This window comes from Pristiophorus japonicus, chromosome 23, assembly GCF_044704955.1.
Source record: "Pristiophorus japonicus isolate sPriJap1 chromosome 23, sPriJap1.hap1, whole genome shotgun sequence".
NCBI lineage: Eukaryota > Metazoa > Chordata > Chondrichthyes > Pristiophoridae > Pristiophorus > Pristiophorus japonicus.
In genome coordinates, this window is record NC_091999.1 from 60,754,919 (window position 1) to 60,776,201 (window position 21,283).

The 21,283-nt window shown below is 43.6% G+C and overlaps 15 non-coding genes across 15 annotated transcripts; all 15 read left to right on the forward strand.

The window, feature by feature from the left end:
• The first annotated feature begins 412 nt into the window (after positions 1 to 412).
• Positions 413 to 494, forward strand: trnas-aga (transfer RNA serine (anticodon AGA)). Its single transcript has one exon. It is a non-coding gene; the product is annotated as a tRNA-Ser (tRNA).
• Positions 495 to 2,074: 1,580 nt separating this feature from the next.
• On the forward strand, positions 2,075 to 2,146 carry trnad-guc (transfer RNA aspartic acid (anticodon GUC)). Its single transcript has one exon. It is a non-coding gene; the product is annotated as a tRNA-Asp (tRNA).
• Positions 2,147 to 2,362: 216 nt separating this feature from the next.
• trnac-aca (transfer RNA cysteine (anticodon ACA)) lies at positions 2,363 to 2,444 on the forward strand. The gene has a single exon. It is a non-coding gene; the product is annotated as a tRNA-Cys (tRNA).
• Positions 2,445 to 4,023: 1,579 nt separating this feature from the next.
• On the forward strand, positions 4,024 to 4,095 carry trnad-guc (transfer RNA aspartic acid (anticodon GUC)). The gene has a single exon. It is a non-coding gene; the product is annotated as a tRNA-Asp (tRNA).
• A 217-nt stretch (positions 4,096 to 4,312) lies between these two features.
• trnas-aga (transfer RNA serine (anticodon AGA)) lies at positions 4,313 to 4,394 on the forward strand. Its single transcript has one exon. It is a non-coding gene; the product is annotated as a tRNA-Ser (tRNA).
• Positions 4,395 to 5,973: 1,579 nt separating this feature from the next.
• Positions 5,974 to 6,045, forward strand: trnad-guc (transfer RNA aspartic acid (anticodon GUC)). Its single transcript has one exon. It is a non-coding gene; the product is annotated as a tRNA-Asp (tRNA).
• A 217-nt stretch (positions 6,046 to 6,262) lies between these two features.
• Positions 6,263 to 6,344, forward strand: trnaf-aaa (transfer RNA phenylalanine (anticodon AAA)). The gene has a single exon. It is a non-coding gene; the product is annotated as a tRNA-Phe (tRNA).
• A 1,580-nt stretch (positions 6,345 to 7,924) lies between these two features.
• trnad-guc (transfer RNA aspartic acid (anticodon GUC)) lies at positions 7,925 to 7,996 on the forward strand. The gene has a single exon. It is a non-coding gene; the product is annotated as a tRNA-Asp (tRNA).
• A 217-nt stretch (positions 7,997 to 8,213) lies between these two features.
• Positions 8,214 to 8,295, forward strand: trnas-aga (transfer RNA serine (anticodon AGA)). Its single transcript has one exon. It is a non-coding gene; the product is annotated as a tRNA-Ser (tRNA).
• Positions 8,296 to 9,876: 1,581 nt separating this feature from the next.
• trnad-guc (transfer RNA aspartic acid (anticodon GUC)) lies at positions 9,877 to 9,948 on the forward strand. Its single transcript has one exon. It is a non-coding gene; the product is annotated as a tRNA-Asp (tRNA).
• A 217-nt stretch (positions 9,949 to 10,165) lies between these two features.
• Positions 10,166 to 10,247, forward strand: trnas-aga (transfer RNA serine (anticodon AGA)). Its single transcript has one exon. It is a non-coding gene; the product is annotated as a tRNA-Ser (tRNA).
• Positions 10,248 to 12,116: 1,869 nt separating this feature from the next.
• trnas-aga (transfer RNA serine (anticodon AGA)) lies at positions 12,117 to 12,198 on the forward strand. Its single transcript has one exon. It is a non-coding gene; the product is annotated as a tRNA-Ser (tRNA).
• A 1,581-nt stretch (positions 12,199 to 13,779) lies between these two features.
• trnad-guc (transfer RNA aspartic acid (anticodon GUC)) lies at positions 13,780 to 13,851 on the forward strand. Its single transcript has one exon. It is a non-coding gene; the product is annotated as a tRNA-Asp (tRNA).
• A 216-nt stretch (positions 13,852 to 14,067) lies between these two features.
• trnas-cga (transfer RNA serine (anticodon CGA)) lies at positions 14,068 to 14,149 on the forward strand. The gene has a single exon. It is a non-coding gene; the product is annotated as a tRNA-Ser (tRNA).
• A 1,883-nt stretch (positions 14,150 to 16,032) lies between these two features.
• Positions 16,033 to 16,113, forward strand: trnas-cga (transfer RNA serine (anticodon CGA)). Its single transcript has one exon. It is a non-coding gene; the product is annotated as a tRNA-Ser (tRNA).
• Positions 16,114 to 21,283: the final 5,170 nt, after the last annotated feature.

The following is a 21,283-nucleotide window of genomic DNA, read 5'->3' on the forward strand; positions in this document are numbered from 1 at the left end:
CGGTGTCTGTCTCTCCCTGTTTGTCGGTTTGTCTCTGTCTCTCAATGTGTCTGTCGACTTCTCATGGTGTCCTGTTCTGTTCACAGCTCGATTCCTGCTCCGACAGAGCAGCTATCCGTCAGTTCCTCGTTAGTATAGTGGTGAATATCCCCGCCTGTCACGCGGGAGACTGGGGTTCAATTCCCTGATGGGGAGGCAGATGTTTCAAAATGTTGATTTTTACTTCTGTTTCTTGGTAGATACATATTAAAAATTCCAGAGCGAAATCCGAACTGTGAAAATACAGGGAGAGGAGTTTGCCTCTACCAGATTTTTCGCTGACGGTGACCTTTTCAGGATTCTTTGGCCGTCTGCTGCACAGAGATGGATGACTGAGTTTTTTCTGAGTAACGTTTAAAAAGCCAGCGACACAGTAGCCGTGGCCGAGTGGTTAAGGCGATGGACTAGAAATCCATTGGGATTTTCCCACGCAGGTTCGAATCCTGCCGACTACGATTCTCAGCATTTTTATTCCATTTCACAATTTAACCAGTTCTCTACCAAACTGATCATGTGATAATTGGAATAACGTCCCACACCTTTCAACACTGACATTTGTTCTCATTTTTATTAATCTGCAATATTCACGATACATCCGATTAAAAAATCGCAACAATCAGTCAAAGTTGCGACAGTGATTCAGCCTGTCTCTCCCTCGAGATGTCTGAGGCAGCTGTGCATGCCCGTTGGTGCGTGTAAATTTTTGGTTATGTGTGGCTCTGTGTCTGTCTATCTCTATTTTTGTCTCTGTGTATGTGCAACTGTCTGTGGAAATCATCACCATGAATTTGGTATGTCCTGGAACTTATAAAAAAGACTTGGGGAAAATAATACGGTTGTGAACTTTTGTATCGGCTTTGGTTCAGTGGCAGCATTCTCGACTGAATCAGGAGTTTGTGTGTTCAAGTCGCACTCCTTGGACTTGAGCATATCATCTTGGCTAACACTCAAGTGCAGCACTTGGGGAATTTTGCAATGTTGAAGCTGTTGACTTTCGGATGAAATGTTAAATTGAAGCTCCGTCTGCACCCTCGGGTGGATATGAAAGGTCCCAGAGCATTACTCGAAACAGAGTAGGAGAGTTGCCCCCGTGTCAATATTCCTCAAAATGTTCGTAAATGATCACTAAAAGACTATGTGCATGTGTTTGTATGTGGGGTTGGGGTTGAAGCCCAGTTTGTCACAGAGACAGAATCCAAGCTCTCACAGGGCCAGGATAACCGAGTGGTTATGTCGTTGGCCTTAAACTTCAAAGGGTTTTCCACCGTGGGTTCTTCCCCACTCCTGGTTTCTATTTATTTTAACACAGATTTCCTCCCATTCTGATCAGTGATGTCCGATTTTCATCGGTTGAATCAACAATTTTCTGTAACTATGTGTCACTCTGAACCGATAATGAAATGAAATTATGAAATGTATCTCTGTCGCTCGGTCTCTGCCTCTCTCTCTCTCTCCACAGAGCTGTGTATGTGTTTGTATGTCTGAGTCTTTGTCTCTCTCAGTCTGACTCACTCTGTCTGTCCATGTTTCTCCGTTTGTCTCAGTCTCACAATCTGTCTCTTTCTCACGGTGCCCACGTCTGTTCCAATGGGATTCTCTCAGATTCTTTGTCTGACTGGCTCTCTCTTTCCCATCATTTCGGTCTGTCCATTTCTTTGCCTGTCTCTGTTAGTCCCTGCCTCTAACCTGAGAAGTATTTCCATCATTTTCTGTTTTAGTCTCTATCTCTTTCTCTCTATCTGTCTCTCTCCTTGTCACTGTCTTTATCATTGTCTTTCCCTCACTCTTTCCCTTTCTCTCTTAATAGATCAAACACACAAATCTCTGTCTCTGTATGTGTTTGCGTCTTTTTCTCACCCAATCTGCCTCTCCTTCTCAGTCTCACACTTTCTGTCTCTCGTTGTCTCTATCTCGGTGTCTGTCTCTCCCTGTTTGTCGATTTGTCTCTGTCTCTCAATGTGTCTGTCGACTTCTCATGGTGTCCAGTTCTGTTCACAGCTCGATTCCTGCTCCGACAGAGCAGCTATCCGTCAGTTCCTCGTTAGTATAGTGGTGAGTATCCCCGCCTGTCACGCGGGAGACCGGGGTTCAATTCCCCGAAGGGGAGGCAGATGTTTCAAAATGTTGATTTTTACTTCTGTTTCTTGGTAGATACATATTAAAAATTCCAGAGCGAAATCGAACTGTGAAAATACAGGTAGAGGAATTTGCCTCTTCCAGATTTTGAGCTGACGGAGACTTTTTCAGGATTCTTTGGCCGTCTGCTGCACAGAGATGGATGACTGAGTTTTTTCTGAATAACGTTTCAAAAGCAAGCGACACAGTAGTCGTGGCCGAGTGGTTAAGGCGATGGACTACAAATCCATTGGGATTTTCCCGCGCAGGTTCGAATCCTGCCGACTACGATTCGCAGCATTTTTCATTTCATTTCACAATTTAATCAGTTCTCGAACAAACTGATCATGTGATAATTGGAATAACGTCCCACACCTTTCAACATTGACATTTGTTCTAATTTTTATTAATCTGCAATATTCACGATACATCCGATTAAAAAATCGCAACAATCAGTCAAAGTTGCGACAGTGATTCAGCCTGTCTATCCCGCGAGATGTCTGAGACATCTGTGTATGCCCGTTTTGCGTGTACATTTTTGGTTATGTGTGTCTCTGTGTCTGTCTATCTCTATTTCTGTCTCTGTGTATGTGCAACTGTCTGTGGAAATCATCACCATGAATTTGGTATGTCCTGGAACTTATAAAAAGGACTTGGGGAAAATAATACGGTTGTGAACTTTTGTATCGGCTTTGGTTCAGTGGCAGCATTCTCGACTGAATCAGGAGTTTGTGTGTTCAAGTCGCACTCCTTGGACTTGAGCATATCATCTTGGCTAACACTCAAGTGCAGCACTTGGGGAATTTTGCAATGTTGAAGCTGTTGACTTTCGGATGAAATGTTAAATTGAAGCTCCGTCTGCACCCTCGGGTGGATATGAAAGGTCCCAGAGCATTACTCGAAACAGAGTAGGAGTGTTGCCCTCGTGTAAATATTACTAAAAATGTTCGTAAATGCTCACTAAAAGACAATGTGCATGTGTTTGTATGTGGGGTTGGGGTTGAAGCCCAGTTTATCACAGAGACAGAATCCAAACTCTCACAGGGCCAGGATAACCGAGTGGTTATGTCGTTGGCCTTAAACTTCAAAGGGTTTCCACCGTGGGTTCTTCCCCACTCCTGGTTTCTATTTATTTTAACACAGATTTCCTCCCATTCTGATCAGTGATGTCCGATTTTCATCGGTTGAATCAACAATTTTCTGTAAATATGTGTCACTCTGAACCGATAATGAAATGAAATTGTGAAAAAAAGCTGTGTCGTTCGGTCTCTGCCTCTCTCTCTCTCTCCACAGAGCTGTGTATGTGTTTGTATGTCTGAGTCTTTGTCTCTCTCAGTCTGACTCACTCTGTCTGTCCCTGTTTCTCCGTTTGTCTCAGTCTCTCAATCTGTCTCTTTCTCATGGTGCCCACGTCTGTTCCAATGGGATTCTCTCAGATTCTTTGTCTGACTGGCTCTCTCTTTCCCATCATTTCGGTCTGTGCATTTCTTTGCCTGTCTCTGTTAGTCCCTGCCTCTAACCTGAGAAGTATTTCCATCATTTTCTGTTTTAGTCTCTATCTCTTTCTCTCTATCTGTCTCTCTCCTTGTCACTGTCTTTATCATTGTCTTTCTCTCACTCTTTCCCTTTCTCTCTTAATAGATCAAACACACAAATCTCTGTCTCTGTATGTGTTTGAGTGTTTTTCTCACCCAATCTGCCTCTCCTTCTCAGTCTCACACTTTCTGTCTCTCGTTGTCTCTATCTCGGTGTCTGTCTCTCCCTGTTTGTCGGTTTGTCTCTGTCTCTCAATGTGTCTGTCGACTTCTCATGGTGTTCAGTTCTGTTCACAGCTCGATTCCTGCTCCGACAGAGCAGCTATCCGTCAGTTCCTCGTTAGTATAGTGGTGAGTATCCCCGCCTGTCACGCGGGAGACCGGGGTTCAATTCCCCGATGGGGAGGCAGATGTTTCAAAATGTTGATTTTTACTTCTGTTTCTTGGTAGATACATATTAAAAATTCCAGAGCGAAATCCGAACTGTGAAAATACAGGGAGAGGAGTTTGCCTCTTCCAGATTTTTAGCTGACGGAGACTTTTTCAGGATTCTTTGGCCGTCTGCTGCACAGAGATGGATGACTGAGTTTTTTCTGAGTAACGTTTAAAAAGCCAGCGACACAGTAGTCGTGGCCGAGTGGTTAAGGCGGTGGACTAGAAATCCATTGGGATTTTCCCGCGCAGGTTCGAATCCTGCCGACTACGATTCTCAGCATTTTTCATTCCATTTCACAATTTAACCAGTTCTCTACCAAACTGATCATGTGATAATTGGAATAACGTCCCACACCTTTCAACACTGACATTTGTTCTCATTTTTATTAACCTGCAATATTCACGATACATCCGATTAAAAAATCGCAACAATCAGTCAAATTTGCGACAGTGATTCAGCCTGTCTCTCACTCGAGATGTCTAAGGCAGCTGTGCATGCCCGTTGGTGCGTGTAAATTTTTGGTTATGTGTGTCTCTGTGTCTGTCTATCTCTATTTTTGTCTCTGTGTATGTGCAACTGTCTGTGGAAATCATCACCATGATTTTGGTATGTCCTGGAACTTATAAAAAAGACTTGGGGAAAATAATACGGTTGTGAACTTTTGTATCGGCTTTGGTTCAGTGGCAGCATTCTCGACTGAATCAGGAGTTTGTGTGTTCAAGTCGTACTCCTTGGACTTGAGCATATCATCTTGGCTAACACTCAAGTGCAGCACTTGGGGAATTTTGCAATGTTGAAGCTGTTGACTTTCGGATGAAATGTTAAATTGAAGCTCCGTCTGCACCCTCGGGTGGATATGAAAGGTCCCAGAGCATTACTCGAAACAGAGTAGGAGAGTTGCCCCGTGTAAATATTCCTCAAAATGTTCGTAAATGCTCACTAAAAGACTATGTGCATGTGTTTGTATGTGGGGTTGGGGTTGAAGCCCAGTTTGTCACAGAGACAGAATCCAAACTCTCACAGGGCCAGGATAACCGAGTGGTTATGTCGTTGGCCTTAAAATTCAAAGGGTTTCCACCGTGGGTTCTTCCCCACTCCTGGTTTCTATTTATTTTAACACAGATTTCCTCCCATTCTGATCAGTGATGTCCGATTTTCATCGGTTGAATCAACAATTTTCTGTAACTATGTGTCACTCTGAACCGATAATGAAATGAAATTGTGAAATGTATCTGTGTCGCTCGGTCTCTGCCTCTCTCTCTCTCTCCACAGAGCTGTGTATGTGTTTGTATGTCTGAGTCTTTGTCTCTCTCAGTCTGACTCACTCTGTCTCTCCCTGTTTCTCCGTTTGTCTCAGTCTCTCAATCTGTCTCTTTCTCACGGTGCCCACGTCTGTTCCAATGGGATTCTCTCAGATTCTTTGTCTGACTGGCTCTCTCTTTCCCATCATTTCGGTCTGTCCATTTCTTTGCCTGTCTCTGTTAGTCCCTGCCTCTAACCTGAGAAGTATTTCCATCATTTTCTGTTTTAGTCTCTATCTCTTTCTCTCTATCTGTCTCTCTCCTTGTCACTGTCTTTATCATTGTCTTTCTCTCACTCTTTCCCTTTCTCTCTTAATAGATCAAACACACAAATCTCTGTCTCTGTATGTGTTTGCGTCTTTTTCTCACCCAATCTGCCTCTCCTTCTCAGTCTCACACTTTCTGTCTCTCGTTGTCTCTATCTCGGTGTCTGTCTCTCCCTGTTTGTCGGTTTGTCTCTGTCTCTCAATGTGTCTGTCGACTTCTCATGGTGTTCAGTTCTGTTCACAGCTCGATTCCTGCTCCGACAGAGCAGCTATCCGTCAGTTCCTCGTTAGTATAGTGGTGAGTATCCCCGCCTGTCACGCGGGAGACCGGGGTTCAATTCCCCGATGGGGAGGCAGATGTTTCAAAATGTTGATTTTTACTTCTGTTTCTTGGTAGATACATATTAAAAATTCCAGAGCGAAATCCGAACTGTGAAAATACAGGGAGAGGAGTTTGCCTCTTCCAGATTTTTAGCTGACGGAGACCTTTTCAGGATTCTTTGGCCGTCTGCTGCACAGAGATGGATGACTGAGTTTTTTCTGAGTAACGTTTAAAAAGCCAGCGACACAGTAGTCGTGGCCGAGTGGTTAAGGCGATGGACTAAAAATCCATTGGGATTTTCCCGCGCAGGTTCGAATCCTGCCGACTACGATTCTCAGCATTTTTCATTCCATTTCACAATTTAACCAGTTCTCGACCAAACTGATCATGTGATAATTGGAATAACGTCCCACAACTTTCAACACTGACATTTGTTCTCATTTTTATTAATCTGCAATATTCACGATACATCCGATTAAAAAATCGCAACAATCAGTCAAAGTTGCGACAGAGATTCAGCCTGTCTCTCCCTCGAGATGTCAAAGGCAGCTGTGCATGCCCGTTGGTGCGTGTAAATTTTTGGTTATGTGTGTCTCTGTGTCTGTCTATCTCTATTTTTGTCTCTGTGTATGTGCAACTGTCTGTGGAAATCATCACCATGAATTTGGTATGTCCTGGAACTTATAAAAAAGACTTGGGGAAAATAATACGGTTGTGGACTTTTGTATCGGCTTTGGTTCAGTGGCAGCATTCTCGACTGAATCAGGAGTTTGTGTGTTCAAGTCGCACTCCTTGGACTTGAGCATATCATCTTGGCTAACACTCAAGTGCAGCACTTGGGGAATTTTGCAATGTTGAAGCTGTTGACTTTCGGATGAAATGTTAAATTGAAGCTCCGTCTGCACCCTCGGGTGGATATGAAAGGTCCCAGAGCATTACTCGAAACAGAGTAGGAGTGTTGCCCTCGTGTAAATATTACTAAAAATGTTCGTAAATGCTCACTAAAAGACAATGTGCATGTGTTTGTATGTGGGGTTGGGGTTGAAGCCCAGTTTGTCACAGAGACAGAATCCAAGCTCTCACAGGGCCAGGATAACCGAGTGGTTATGTCGTTGGCCTTAAACTTCAAAGGGTTTCCACCGTGGGTTCTTCCTCACTCCTGGTTTCTATTTATTTTAACACAGATTTCCTCCCATTCTGATCAGTGATGTCCGATTTTCATCGGTTGAATCAACAATTTTCTGTAAATATGTTTCACGCTGAACCGATAATGAAATGAAATTGTGAAATGTATTTGTGTCGCTCGGTCTCTGCCTCTCTCTCTCTCTCCACAGAGCTGTGTATGTGTTTGTATGTCTGAGTCTTTGTCACTCTCAGTCTGACTCACTCTGTCTGTCCCTGTTTCTCCGTTTGTCTCAGTCTCTCAATCTGTCTCTTTCTCACGGTGCCCACGTCTGTTCCAATGGGATTCTCTCAGATTCTTTGTCTGACTGGCTCTCTCTTTCCCATCATTTCGGTCTGTGCATTTCTTTGCCTGTCTCTGTTAGTCCCTGCTTCTAACCTGAGAAGTATTTCCATCATTTTCTGTTTTAGTCTCTATCTCTTTCTCTCTATCTGTCTCTCTCCTTGTCACTGTCTTTATCATTGTCTTTCTCTCACTCTTTCCCTTTCTCTCTTAATAGATCAAACACACAAATCTCTGTCTCTGTATGTGTTTGAGTGTTTTTCTCACCCAATCTGCCTCTCCTTCTCAGTCTCACACTTTCTGTCTCTCGTTGTCTCTATCTCGGTGTCTGTCTCTCCCTGTTTGTCGGTTTGTCTCTGTCTCTCAATGTGTCTGTCGACTTCTCATGGTGTTCAGTTCTGTTCACAGCTCGATTCCTGCTCCGACAGAGCAGCTATTCGTCAGTTCCTCGTTAGTATAGTGGTGAGTATCCCCGCCTGTCACGCGGGAGACCGGGGTTCAATTCCCCGATGGGGAGGCAGATGTTTCAAAATGTTGATTTTTACTTCTGTTTCTTGGTAGATACATATTAAAAATTCCAGAGCGAAATCCGAACTGTGAAAATACAGGGAGAGGAGTTTGCCTCTTCCAGATTTTTAGCTGACGGAGACTTTTTCAGGATTCTTTGGCCGTCTGCTGCACAGAGATGGATGACTGAGTTTTTTCTGAGTAACGTTTAAAAAGCCAGCGACACAGTAGTCGTGGCCGAGTGGTTAAGGCGATGGACTAGAAATCCATTGGGATTTTCCCGCGCAGGTTCGAATCCTGCCGACTACGATTCTCAGCATTTTTCATTCCATTTCACAATTTAACCAGTTCTCTACCAAACTGATCATGTGATAATTGGAATAACGTCCCACACCTTTCAACACTGACATTTGTTCTCATTTTTATTAATCTGCAATATTCACGATACATCCGATTAAAACATCGCAACAATCAGTCAAAGTTGCGACAGTGATTCAGCCTGTCTCTCCCTCGAGATGTCTAAGGCAGCTGTGCATGCCCGTTGGTGCGTGTAAATTTTTGGTTATGTGTGTCTCTGTGTCTGTCTATCTCTATTTTTGTCTCTGTGTATGTGCAACTGTCTGTGGAAATCATCACCATGAATTTGGTATGTCCTGGAACTTATAAAAAAGACTTGGGGAAAATAATACGGTTGTGAACTTTTGTGTCGGCTTTGGTTCAGTGGCAGCATTCTCGACTGAATCAGGAGTTTGTGTGTTCAAGTCGCACTCCTTGGACTTGAGCATATCATCTTGGCCAACACTCAAGTGCAGCACTTGGGGAATTTTGCAATGTTGAAGCTGTTGACTTTCGGATGAAATGTTAAATTGAAGCTCCGTCTGCACCCTCGGGTGGATATAAAAGGTCCCAGAGCATTACTCGAAACAGAGTAGGAGTGTTGCCCTCGTGTAAATATTACTAAAAATGTTCGTAAATGCTCACTAAAAGACAATGTGCATGTGTTTGTATGTGGGGTTGGGGTTGAAGCCCAGTTTGTCACAGAGACAGAATCCAAACTCTCACAGGGCCAGGATAACCGAGTGGTTATGTCGTTGGCCTTAAACTTCAAAGGGTTTTCCACCGTGGGTTCTTCCCCACTCCTGGTTTCTATTTATTTTAACACAGATTTCCTCCCATTCTGATCAGTGATGTCCGATTTTCATCGGTTGAATCAACAATTTTCTGTAAATATGTTTCACGCTGAACCGATAATGAAATGAAATTGTGAAATGTATCTGTGTCGCTCGGTCTCTGCCTCTCTCTCTCTCTCCACAGAGCTGTGTATGTGTTTCTATGTCTGAGTCTTTGTCTCTCTCAGTCTGACTCACTCTGTCTGTCCCTGTTTCTCCGTTTGTTTCAGTCTCTCAATCTGTCTCTTTCTCACGGTGCCCACGTCTGTTCCAATGGGATTCTCTCAGATTCTTTCTCTGACTGGCTCTCTCTTTCCCATCATTTCGGTCTGTGCATTTCTTTGCCTGTCTCTGTTAGTCCCTGCCTCTAACCTGAGAAGTATTTCCATCATTTTCTGTTTTAGTCTCTATCTCTTTCTCTCTATCTGTCTCTCTCCTTGTCACTGTCTTTATCATTGTCTTTCTCTCACTCTTTCCCTTTCTCTCTTAATAGATCAAACACACAAATCTCTGTCTCTGTATGTGTTTGAGTGTTTTTCTCACCCAATCTGCCTCTCCTTCTCAGTCTCACACTTTCTGTCTCTCGTTGTCTCTATCTCGGTGTCTGTCTCTCCCTGTTTGTCGGTTTGTCTCTGTCTCTCAATATGTCTGTCGACTTCTCATGGTGTTCAGTTCTGTTCACAGCTCGATTCCTGCTCCGACAGAGCAGCTATCCGTCAGTTCCTCGTTAGTATAGTGGTGAGTATCCCCGCCTGTCACGCGGGAGACCGGGGTTCAATTCCCCGATGGGGAGGCAGATGTTTCAAAATGTTGATTTTTACTTCTGTTTCTTGGTAGATACATATTAAAAATTCCAGAGCGAAATCCGAACTGTGAAAATACAGGGAGAGGAGTTTGCCTCTTCCAGATTTTTAGCTGACGGAGACTTTTTCAGGATTCTTTGGCCGTCTGCTGCACAGAGATGGATGACTGAGTTTTTTCTGAGTAACGTTTAAAAAGCCAGCGACACAGTAGCCGTGGCCGAGTGGTTAAGGCGATGGACTAGAAATCCATTGGGATTTTCCCACGCAGGTTCGAATCCTGCCGACTACGATTCTCAGCATTTTTATTCCATTTCACAATTTAACCAGTTCTCTACCAAACTGATCATGTGATAATTGGAATAACGTCCCACACCTTTCAACACTGACATTTGTTCTCATTTTTATTAATCTGCAATATTCACGATACATCCGATTAAAAAATCGCAACAATCAGTCAAAGTTGCGACAGTGATTCAGCCTGTCTCTCCCTCGAGATGTCTGAGGCAGCTGTGCATGCCCGTTGGTGCGTGTAAATTTTTGGTTATGTGTGTCTCTGTGTCTGTCTATCTCTATTTTTGTCTCTGTGTATGTGCAACTGTCTGTGGAAATCATCACCATGAATTTGGTATGTCCTGGAACTTATAAAAAAGACTTGGGGAAAATAATACGGTTGTGAACTTTTGTATCGGCTTTGGTTCAGTGGCAGCATTCTCGACTGAATCAGGAGTTTGTGTGTTCAAGTCGCACTCCTTGGACTTGAGCATATCATCTTGGCTAACACTCAAGTGCAGCACTTGGGGAATTTTGCAATGTTGAAGCTGTTGACTTTCGGATGAAATGTTAAATTGAAGCTCCGTCTGCACCCTCGGGTGGATATGAAAGGTCCCAGAGCATTACTCGAAACAGAGTAGGAGAGTTGCCCCCGTGTCAATATTCCTCAAAATGTTCTTAAGTGCTCACTAAAAGACTATGTGCATGTGTTTGTATGTGGGGTTGGGGTTGAAGCCCAGTTTGTCACAGAGACAGAATCCAAGCTCTCACAGGGCCAGGATAACCGAGTGGTTATGTCGTTGGCCTTAAACTTCAAAGGGTTTTCCACCGTGGGTTCTTCCCCACTCCTGGTTTCTATTTATTTTAACACAGATTTCCTCCCATTCTGATCAGTGATGTCCGATTTTCATCGGTTGAATCAACAATTTTCTGTAACTATGTGTCACTCTGAACCGATAATGAAATGAAATTATGAAATGTATCTCTGTCGCTCGGTCTCTGCCTCTCTCTCTCTCTCCACAGAGCTGTGTATGTGTTTGTATGTCTGAGTCTTTGTCTCTCTCAGTCTGACTCACTCTGTCTGTCCATGTTTCTCCGTTTGTCTCAGTCTCACAATCTGTCTCTTTCTCACGGTGCCCTCGTCTGTTCCAATGGGATTCTCTCAGATTCTTTGTCTGACTGGCTCTCTCTTTCCCATCATTTCGGTCTGTCCATTTCTTTGCCTGTCTCTGTTAGTCCCTGCCTCTAACATGAGAAGTATTTCCATCATTTTCTGTTTTAGTCTCTATCTCTTTCTCTCTATCTGTCTCTCTCCTTGTCACTGTCTTTATCATTGTCTTTCCCTCACTCTTTCCCTTTCTCTCTTAATAGATCAAACACACAAATCTCTGTCTCTGTATGTGTTTGCGTCTTTTTCTCACCCAATCTGCCTCTCCTTCTCAGTCTCACACTTTCTGTCTCTCGTTGTCTCTATCTCGGTGTCTGTCTCTCCCTGTTTGTCGGTTTGTCTCTGTCTCTCAATGTGTCTGTCGACTTCTCATGGTGTCCAGTTCTGTTCACAGCTCGATTCCTGCTCCGACAGAGCAGTTATCCGTCAGTTCCTCGTTAGTATAGTGGTGAGTATCCCCGCCTGTCACGCGGGCGACCGGGGTTCAATTCCCCGAAGGGGAGGCAGATGTTTCAAAATGTTGATTTTTACTTCTGTTTCTTGGTAGATACATATTAAAAATTCCAGAGCGAAATCCGAACTGTGAAAATACAGGTAGAGGAATTTGCCTCTTGCAGATTTTGAGCTAACGGAGACTTTTTCAGGATTCTTTGGCCGTCTGCTGCACAGAGATGGATGACTGAGTTTTTTCTGAGTAACGTTTAAAAAGCAGGCGACACAGTAGTCGTGGCCGAGTGGTTAAGGCGATGGACTAGAAATCCATTGGGATTTTCCCGCGCAGGTTCGAATCCTGCCGACTACGATTCTCAGCATTTTTCATTTCATTTCACAATTTAACCAGTTCTCGAACAAACTGATCATGTGATAATTGGAATAACGTCCCACACCTTTCAACACTGACATTTGTTCTCATTTTTATTAATCTGCAATATTCACGATACATCCGATTAAAAAATCGCAACAATCAGTCAAAGTTGCGACAGTGATTCAGCCTGTCTATCCCTCGAGATGTCTAATGCATCTGTGCATGCCCGTTGGTGCGTGTAAATTTTTGGTTATGTGTGTCTCTGTGTCTGTCTATCTCTATTTTTGTCTCTGTGTATGTGCAACTGTCTGTGGTAATCATCACCATGAATTTGGTATGTCTTGGAACTTATAAAAACGACTTGGGGAAAATAATACGGTTGTGAACTTTTGTATCGGCTTTGGTTCAGTGGCAGCATTCTCGACTGAATCAGGAGTTTGTGTGTTCAAGTCGCACTCCTTCGACTTGAGCATATCATCTTGGCTAACACTCAAGTGCAGCACTTGGGGAATTTTGCAATGTTGAAGCTGTTGACTTTCGGATGAAATGTTAAATTGAAGCTCCGTCTGCACCCTCGGGTGGATATGAAAGGTCCCAGAGCATTACTCGAAACAGAGTAGGAGAGTTGCCCCCGTGTCAATATTCCTCAAAATGTTCGTAAATGATCACTAAAAGACTATGTGCATGTGTTTGTATGTGGGGTTGGGGTTGAAGCCCAGTTTGTCACAGAGACAGAATGCAAGCTCTCACAGGGCCAGGATAACCGAGTGGTTATGTCGTTGGCCTTGAACTTCAAAGGGTTTTCCACCGTGGGTTCTTCCCCACTCCTGGTTTCTATTTATTTTAACACAGATTTCCTCCCATTCTGATCAGTGATGTCCGATTTTCATCGGTTGAATCAACAATTTTCTGTAACTATGTGTCACTCTGAACCGATAATGAAATGAAATTGTGAAATGTATCTGTGTCGCTCGGTCTCTGCCTCTCTCTCTCTCTCCACAGAGCTGTGTATGTGTTTGTATGTCTGAGTCTTTGTCTCTCTCAGTCTGACTCACTCTGTCTGTCCCTGTTTCTCCGTTTGTCTCAGTCTCTCAATCTGTCTCTTTCTCACGGTGCCCACGTCTGTTCCAATGGGATTCTCTCAGATTCTTTGTCTGACTGGCTCTCTCTTTCCCATCATTTCGGTCTGTCCATTTCTTTGCCTGTCTCTGTTAGTCCCTGCCTCTAACCTGAGAAGTATTTCCATCATTTTCTGTTTTAGTCTCTATCTCTTTCTCTCTATTTGTCTCTCTCCTTGTCACTCTCTTTATCATTGTCTTTCTCTCACCCTTTCCCTTTCTCTCTTAATAGATCAAACACACAAATCTCTGTCTCTGTATGTGTTTGAGTCTTTTTCTCACCCAATCTGCCTCTCCTTCTCAGTCTCACACTTTCTGTCTCTCGTTGTCTCTATCTCGGTGTCTGTCTCTCCCTGTTTGTCGGTTTGTCTCTGTCTCTCAATGTGTCTGTCGACTTCTCATAGTGTCCAGTTCTGTTCACAGCTCGATTCCTGCTCCGACAGAGCAGCTATACGTCAGTTCCTCGTTAGTATAGTGGTGAGTATCCCCGCCTGTCACGCGGGAGACCGGGGTTCAATTCCCCGACGGGGAGGCAGATGTTTCAAAATGTTGATTTTTACTTCTGTTTCTTGGTAGATACATATTAAAAATTCCAGAGCGAAATCGAACTGTGAAAATACAGGTAGAGGAGTTTGTCTCTTCCAGATTTTTAGCAAACGGAGACTTTTGCAGGTTTCTTTGGCCGTCTGCTGCACAGAGATGGATGACTGAGTTTTTTCTGAGTAACGTTTAAAAAGCCAGCGACACAGTAGTCGTGGCCGAGTGGTTAAGGCGATGGAATCGAAATCCATTGGTATTTTCCCGCGCAGGTTCGAATCCTGCCGACTACGATTCTCAGCATTTTTCATTCCATTTCACAATTTAACCAGTTCTCTACCAAACTGATCATGTGATAATTGGAATAACGTCCCACACCTTTCAACATTGACATTTGTTCTCATTTTTATTAATCTGCAATATTCACGATACATCCGATTAAAAAATCGCAACAATCAGTCAAAGTTGCGACAGTGATTCAGCCTGTCTCTCCCGCGAGATGTCTGAGGCATCTGTGTATGCCCGTTTTGCGTGTAAATTTTTGGTTATGTGTGTGTGTGTCTCTGTGTCTGTCTATCTCTATTTTTGTCTCTGTATATGTGCAACTGTCTGTGGAAATCATCACCATGAATTTGGTATGTCCTGGAACTTATTAAAAAGACTTGGGGAAAATAATACGGTTGTGAACTTTTGTATCGGCTTTGGTTCAGTGGCAGCATTCTCGACTGAATCAGGACTTTGTGTGTTCAAGTCGCACTCCCTTGGACTTGAGCATATCATCTTGGCTAACACTCAAGTGCAGCCCTTGGAGAATTTTGCAATGTTGAAGCTGTTGACTTTCGGATGAAATGTTAAATTGAAGCTCCGTCTGCAACCTCGGGTGGATATGAAAGGTCCCAGAGCATTACTCGAAACAGAGTGGGAGAGTTGCCCCCGTGTCATTATTCCTAAAAATGTTCGTAAATGCTCACTAAAAGACTATGTGCATGTGTTTGTATGTGTGATTGGGGTTGAAGCCCAGTTTGTCACAGAGACACAAACCAAGCTCTCACAGGACCAGGATAGCCGAGTGGTTAAGGCGTTGGCCTTAAACTTCAAAGGGTTTTTCCAGCGTGGCTTCTTCCCCACTCATGGTATCTATTTAATTTAACACGGATTTCCTCCCATTCTGATCAGTGATATCCGATTTTCATCGGTTGAATCAACAATTTTCTGTAACTATGTGACACTCTGAACCGATAATGAAATGAAATTGTGAAATCTATCTGTGTCGCTCGGTCTCTGCCTCTCTCTCTCTCTCCACAGAGCTGTGTATGTGTTTGTATGTCTGAGTCTTTGTCTCTCTCAGTCTGACTCACTCTGTCTGTCCCTGTTTCTCCGTTTGTCTCAGTCTCTCAATCTGTCTCTTTCTCACGGTGCCCACGTCTGTTCCAATGGGATTCTCTCAGGTTCTTTTTCTGACTGGCTCTCTCTTTCCCATCATTTCGGTCTGTCCATGTCTTTGCCTGTTTCTGTTAGTCTCTGCCTCTAACCTGAGAAGTATTTCCATCATTTTCTGTTTTACTCTCTATCTCTCTCTCTCTATCTGTCTCTCTCCTTGTCACTGTCTTTATCATTCTCTTTCTCTCACTCTTTCCCTCTCTCTCTTAATAGATCACACACACACATCTCTGTCTCTGTATGTGTTGGAGTCTTTTTCTCACCCAATCTGCCTCTCCTTCTCAGTCTCACATTTTCTGTCTCTCGTTGTCTCTATCTCGGTATCTGTCTCTCCCTGTTTGTCGGTTTGTCTCTGTCTCTCAATGTGTCTGTCGACTTCTCATGGTGTCCAGTTCTGTTCACAGTGGCTCGATTACTGCTCTGACAGAAATGGTACACGTCGGTTCCTCGTTAGTATAGTGGTGAGTATCACCGCCTGTCACGCGGGGAAACCGGGTTTCAATTCCCCGACGGGGAGGCAGTTGTTTCAAATTGTAAAATTTTACTTCTGTTTCTTGGAAGAGATTAATATCAAAAAGTTCCAGAGCAATATCGAACTGTATAAATACAGGTGGAGGAGGTTGCCTCGTACAGATTTTTAGCAAACGGAGAATTTTTCAGGAGTCTTTGGCCATCTGCTGCACAGAGATGGATGACTGAGTTTATTCTGAGTAACGTTTAAAAAGGCAGCGACACAGTAGTCGTGGCCGAGTGGTTAAGGCGATGGAGTCGAAATCCATTGGTTTATTCTGCGCAGGTTTGAATCCTGCCGACCACGATTCTCAGCATTTTTCATTCCATTTCACAACTTAACCGGTTCTCTGCCAAACTGATCCTGAGATAGATCGAATAACGTCCCACACCTTTCAACACTGACATTTTTTTCTCATTTCTATTAATCTGCAATATTCACGATACATCCGTTTCAAAAATCGCAAACATCAGTCAAAGTTCCGACAGTGATTTAGCCTGTCTATCCCTCGAGATGACGAAGGCATCTGTGCATGCCCGTTGGTGCGTGCAAATTTTTGGTTATGTGTGTGTGTGTCTCTGTGTCTGTCTATCTCTATATATGTCTCTGTGTATGTGCAACTCTCTGTGGAAATCATCACCATGAATTTTATATGTCCTGGAACTTATAAAACAGACTTGGGGGAAATAATAAGGTTGTGAACTTTTGTATCGGCTTTGGTTCAGTGGCAGCATTCTCGACTGAATCGGGAGTTTGTGTGTTCAAGTCGCACTTCTGAGACTTGAGCATTATGATCTTGGCAAGCACTCAAGTGCAGAACTTCGGGAATTTTGCAATGTTGAAGCTGTTGGCTTTCGGATGAAATGTTAAATTGAAGCTCCGTCTGCACCCTCGGGTGGAGATGAAAGTTCCCAGTGCATTACTCGAAAAAGAATAGGAGAGTTGCCCCCGTTTCAATATTACTAAAAATGTTCGTAAATGCTCACTGAAAGCCGATGTGTATGTGTTTGTATGTGGGGTCGGGGTTGAAGCCCAGATTCTCACAGAGACAGAATGCAGGTTCTCACAGGACCAGGATAGCCGAGTGGTTGAGGCGTTGTCCTTGAATTTTAATGGCTTTTTCCCGCGAGGTTTCGTACCCCACTCCGATATCTCTTTAATTTAACACGGATTTCCTCCCATTGTGATCAGTGAGACCGGATTTTCATCGGTTGAATCAGCAATTTTCTGTAACAATGTGACACTCTGAACCGATAATGAAATGAAATTGTGAAATGTATCTGCGTCGCTCGGTCTCTACCTCTCTCTCTCTCTCTTCAGAGAGTTGTGTATGTGTTTGTATGTTTGAGTCTTTGTCTCTCTCAGTCTGACTCACTCTGTCTGTCCCTGTTTCTCTGTTTGTTTCTGTCTCTCAACCTATCTCTTTCTCACGGTGCCACGCCTGTTCCAATGGGATTCTCTGAGACTCTTTGTCTGACTGGCTCTCTCTTTCCCATCATTTCGGTCTGTCCATGCCTTTGCCTGTCTCTGTTAGTCCCTGCCTGTAAGCTGAGAAGTATTTCCATCATTTTCTGTTTTAGTCTCTATCGCTCTCTCTCCATCTGTGTCTCTCCTTGTCACTGTTTTTATCATTGTCTTTCTATCACTCTTTCCCTCTCTCTCTGAATAGATCACACACACACATCTCTGTATATGTATATGTTTCAGTCTTTTTCTCACTCAGTCTGCCTCTCCTTCTCAGTCTCACACTTTCTGTCTCTCGTTGTCTCTATCTCGCTGTCTGTCTCTCCCTGTTTGTCGGTTTGTCTCTGTCTCTCAATGTGTCTGTCGACTTCTCATGGTGTCCAGTTCTGCTCACAGTTGCTCGATTCCTTCTCTGACGGAAGTGGTGCACGTCAGTTCGCCGTTAGTATAGTGGTGAGTATCCCCGCCTGTCACGCGTGGAGACCGGGGTTCAATTCTCCGACGGGGAGGCAGTTGTTTCAAATTGTAAAATTTTACTTCTGTTTCATGGAAGAGATTCATATCAAAACGTTCCAGAGTAATATCGAACTGTATAAATACAGGTAGAGGAGGTTGCCTCGTATAGATTTTAAGCAAACGGAGAATTTTTCAGGAGTCTTTGGCCATCTGCTGCACAGAGATGGATGACTGAGTTTTTTCTGAGTGACGTTTAAAAAGGCAGCGACACAGTAGTCGTGGCCGAGTGGTTAAGGCGATAGAATAGAAATCCATTTGGTTATCCCGCGCAGGTTCGAATCCTGCCGACTACGATTCGCAGCATTTATCATTCCATTCCATTCTCTGCCAAACTGATCCTGAGATAGATGGAATAACGTCCCACACCTTTCAACACTGACATTTTTTTCTCATTTTTATTAATCTGCAATATTCACGATACATCCGTTTCAAAAATCGCAAACATCAGTCAAAGTTCCGACAGTGATTTAGCCTGTCTATCCCTCGAGATGACGAAGGCATCTGTGCATGCCCGTTGGTGCGTGCAAATTTTTGGTTATGTGTGTCTCTGTGTCTGTCTATCTCTATATATGTCTCTGTGTATGTGCAACTGTCTGTGGAAATCATCACCATGAATTTTGTATGTCCTGGAACTTAGAAAACAGACTTGGGGGAAATAATAAGGTTGTGAACTTTTGTATCGGCTTTGGTTCAGTGGCAGCACTCTCGACTGAATCGGGAGTTTGTATGTTCAAGTCGCACTTCTGAGACTTGAGCATTATCATCTTGGCTAACACTCAAGTGCAGCACTTGGGGAATTTTGTAATGTTGAAGCTGTTGGCTTTCGGATGAAATGTTAAATTGATGCTCCGTCTGCACCCTCGGGTGGAGATGAAAGTTCCCAGTGCATTACTCGAAAAAGAATAGGAGAGTTGCCCCCGTCTCAATATTACTAAAAATGTTCGTAAATGCTCACTGAAAGCCAATGTGTATGTGTTTGTATGTGGGGTTGTGGTTGAAGCCCAGTTTCTCACAGAGACAGAATGCAGGTTCTCACAGGACCAGGATAGCCGAGTGGTTGAGGCGTTGGCCTTAAATTTTAATGGCTTTTTCCCGCGCTGTTTCGTACCCGACTCCTGGTATCTCTTTAATTTAACACGGATTTACTCCCATTCTGATCAGTGAGACCGGATTTTCATCGGTTGAATCAGCAATTTTCTGTAACAATGTGACACTCTGAACCGATAATGAAATGAAATTGTGAAATATATCTGCGTCGCTCGGTCTCTACCTCTCTCTCTCTCTTGAGAGAGTGGTGTATGTGTTTGTATGTTTGAGTCTTTGTCTCTCTCAGTCTGACTCACTCTGTCTGTCCCTGTTACTCTGTTTGTCTCTGTCTCTCAATCAGTCTCTTTCTCACGGTGCCACGCCTGTTCCAATGGGATTCTCTGAGACTGTTTGTCTGACTGGCTCTCTCTTTCCCATCATTTCGGTCTGTCCATGCCTTTGCCTGTCTCTGTTAGTCCCTGCCTGTAAGTTGAGAAGTATTCCCATCATTTTCTGTTTTAGTCTCTATCGCTCTCTCTCCATCTGTCTGCTTGTCACTGTCTTTATCATTGTCTTTCTATCACTCTTTCCTTCTCTCTCTTCATAGATCACACACACACATCTCTGTATATGTATATGTTTGAGTCTTTTTCTCACTCAGTCTGCCTCTCCTTCTCAGTCTCACACTTTCTGTCTCTTGTTGTCTCTATCTCGCTGTCTGTCTCTCCCTGTTTGTCGGTTTGTCTCTGTCTCTCAATGTGTCTGTCGACTTCTCATGGTGTCCACTTCTGTTCACAGTGACACGATTCCTGCTCTGACAGAACTCGTACACGTCAGTTGCTCGTTAGTATAGTGGTGAGTATCCCCGTCTGTCACGCGAGAGACCGGGGTTCAATTCTCCGACGTGGAGGCAGTTGTTACAAATTGTAGAATTTTACTTCTGTTTCTTGGAAGAGATTCATATTAAAAAATTACATAGCAATATCGAACTGTAAAAATACAGGTAGAGGAGATTGCCTCGTCCAGATTTTTAGCAAATGGAGAATTTTTCAGGAGTCTTTGGCCGTCTGCTGCACAGAGATGGATGACTGAGTTTTTTCTGAGTAACGTTTAAAATAGCAGCGACACGGTAGTCGTGGCCGAGTGGTTAAGGCGCTAGACTAGAAATCCTTTGTGATATCCCGCGCATGTTCGAATCCTGCCGACTACTATTCTCAGCATTTTTCATTCCATTTCACGATTTAACCGGTTCTCTGCCAAACTGATCCTGAGATGGATGGAATAACGTCCCACCCCTTTCAACTTTGACATTTTTTTCTCATTTTTATTAATCTGCAATATTCACGATACATGCATTTCAAAAATCGCAAACATCAGTCAAAGTTGCGACAGTGATTCAGCCTGTCTATCCCTCGAGATGTCTGAGGCATCTGTGCATGCCCGTTGGTGCGTGCAAATTTTTAGTTATGTGTCTCTGTGTCTGCCTATCTCTTTATATGTCTCTGTGTATGTGCAACTGTCTGTGGAAATCATCACCATCAATTTGGTATGTCCTGGAACTGATAAAAACGACCTGGGGAAAATAATACGGTTGTGAACGTTTGTATCGGCAATGGTTCAGTGGCCGCATTCTCGACTGAATCGGGAGTTTGTCTGTTCAAGTCGCGCTCCTGAGACTTGAGCATATCATCTTGGCTAACACTCAAGTGCAGCACTTGGGGAATTTTGCATTGTTGAAGCTGTTGACTTTCAGATGAAATGTTAAATTGAAGATCCGTCTGCACCCTCGGGTGGATATGAAAGTTCCCAATGTATTACTCGAAAAAGAATAGCAGAGTTGCCCCCGTCTCAATATTTCTAAAAATGTTCGTAAATGCTCACTGAAAGCCGATGTGTATATGTTTGTATGTGGGGTTGGGGTTGAAGCCCAGATTCTCACAGAGACAGAATAGCCGAGCGGTTGATGCGTTGACCTTAAAACTCAATGGGTTTGTCCCGCATGGGTTCGTCCCCCACTCCTGGTATCTCTTTAATTTAACACGGATTTCCTCCCATTCTGATCAGTGAGACCGGATTTTCATCGGTTGAATCAGCAATTTTCTGTAACAATGTGACACTCTGAACCGATAATGAAATGAAATTGTGAAATGTATCTGTGTCGCTCGGTCTCTCCCTCTCTCTCTCTCTTCAGAGAGTTGTGTATGTGTTTGTATGTTTGAGTCTTTGTCTCTCTCAGTCTGACTCACTCTGTCTGTCCCTGTTTCTCTGTTTGTCTCTGTCTCTCAATCTGTCTCTTTCTCACGGTGCCACGTCTGTTCCAATGGGATTCTCTCAGACTCTTTGTCTGACCCGCTCTCTCTTTCCCATGATCATTTCGGTCTGTCCATGTCTTTGCCTGTCTCTGTTAGTCCCTGCTTGTAAGCTGAGAAGTATTTCCATCATTTTCTGTTTTAGTCTCTATCGCTCTCTC